The sequence below is a fragment of the Schistocerca americana genome, chromosome 3, assembly GCF_021461395.2.
Source record: "Schistocerca americana isolate TAMUIC-IGC-003095 chromosome 3, iqSchAmer2.1, whole genome shotgun sequence".
NCBI lineage: Eukaryota > Metazoa > Arthropoda > Insecta > Orthoptera > Acrididae > Schistocerca > Schistocerca americana.
This window is the reverse complement of record NC_060121.1, coordinates 386,495,487-386,497,401: the sequence shown is the minus strand read 5'-3', so window position 1 is coordinate 386,497,401 and position 1,915 is coordinate 386,495,487. Positions and strand designations below refer to the sequence as shown.

General features: G+C 39.3%; 1 non-coding gene across 1 annotated transcript; it reads right to left on the bottom strand.

Moving 5' to 3' along the window:
• Positions 1 to 1,503: 1,503 nt before the first annotated feature.
• Trnas-cga lies at positions 1,504 to 1,578 on the bottom strand. Its single transcript has one exon. It is a non-coding gene; the product is annotated as a tRNA-Ser (tRNA).
• Positions 1,579 to 1,915: the final 337 nt, after the last annotated feature.

Sequence of the window (1,915 nt, the reverse complement as noted above, 5' to 3'; positions counted from 1 at the left end):
TTCTGCACATCATAAACATCGTCAACAAAACCATCCAATACAAGTTCACTGCCTGCTCATACCCAGAAATTTCTGATACATGATCCACTGCCTAACTGCCAAAATTATCTGATACAAGAACCACTGCTTGACCAGCAATAAAATCTGATAAAAGAGACAATGCCTACTTACAGTCTCAACCACATCATTGAAGCATCTACCTTCTTTTACACTAGATTCGGACCCTGTCACAAGCATATAATTATTACTGACTGCCACTGAAGTAGATTCCATAATTCTAATTCAAGACCACCATTTAACACATCTGTTACAGACCTGCTAAGAATTAATCCCAACAACATTTTCAAACTGCCCCCTTAAATTTCCAGCCATGCTTCTCAATTCACGTATCACTACATATTTTGTTCCATATTGCCAATCACAATCTCTTCATCCACCTCAGCCAGAGTATCCTTCTCCTCAGCATTCCCAGCATCATACTTACGTCTACTCCAACTTCTCTCCCTCTTTAATTAAGTCCTGACAGTATCAGATTATGATGGCAGTTTCTGGTCCTCCTTGTCTAAATTTATAGTTAAATACCTTGATTCAGCACCTATATTGCAAGTCTCATTTTTCAAGTCAGTTCTCATTTGTCTTCTCAAGTTTTCACTAAATTGATCATTATCCATCAGTCTCAATCATTTCACTGCTAACAGAGCTTCTTAAATGCAGGGATGAATATTTAAGTGTTGGCTATGCTGCAGTCTAAAGACCAACCAATGAATCCATCACATTAACCATAAAAAGTTCAGTCAGAGGTTCAAATAAATGCAGGCAGAGGTTTTCAGTAATGTTCACTACCCAGTGTTTTAAATTTTTACAACATTGAACTGATTTCAATTAAAGAAACACTCATCACCGTTAACAATTGTTCATCACTGAAGATAATGATTGTCCAAGTGAGAACATTAATGAAACGGAACGGTATCTCATGTTCACCTAAACATTCAAGATATTCAAGGAAAATAATTACATTTGCTATAGTGATAGTCTAAAGCTAAACTTCCACAACTACAAACTAAATATATTCAGAGTGCCAGTCATGCCAACAAATAACAATAGTGAAGTTTTAAAGTTCTGAATAGATCACCTAATGCAACATATTCAAAGCTCACACGTTGAAAATATTGAGTGTACTGTGAGTATCCTTAGTCCACGACTCAAGAATTAGAAAAATCTCATTCGTGAGGTGGCCTACTGACACACATACGTGCTCATACTTCCAAATCTCTAACCCCGCTGTAACACAAACCACACGGGAAGTGTCCTAGCGCAAAATGGTTGCCGCTTTTTATGTCCTCACCTTCAGATGAGTCAGGCGCACAAACTTCTAACTCTTGAATCATACTTGAAACAACAATTTTAATGTTAAATACATATGTAATATATGAATTTGCAAATAAATTTCTTCAGTTTCCTAATGTTTTTCCTAGTTGAAACTTCCTGGCAGATTAAAACTGTGTGCCGGACCGAGACTCGAACTCGGGACCTTTGCCTTTCGCGGGCAAGCGCTCTACCAACTGAGCTACCCAAGCACGGCTCACGCCCCGTCCTCACAACTTTACTTCTGCCAGTACCTCGTCTCCTACCTTCCAAACTTTACAGAAGCTCTCCTACGAACCTTGCAGAACTAGTACGCCTGAAAGAAAGGATATTGCGGAGACATGGCTTAGCCACAGCCTAGGGGATGTCTCCAGAATGAGATTTTCACTCTGCAGCGGAGTGTGCGTTGATATGAAACTTCCTGGCAGATTAAAACTGTGTGCCGGACCGAGACTCGAACTCGGGACATTTGCCTTTCGAGGGGCAAGTGCTCTACCTTTCCTGGTTGTTTACTAACTTAAATAATTTGTTCACAAACAATAACTTTGTT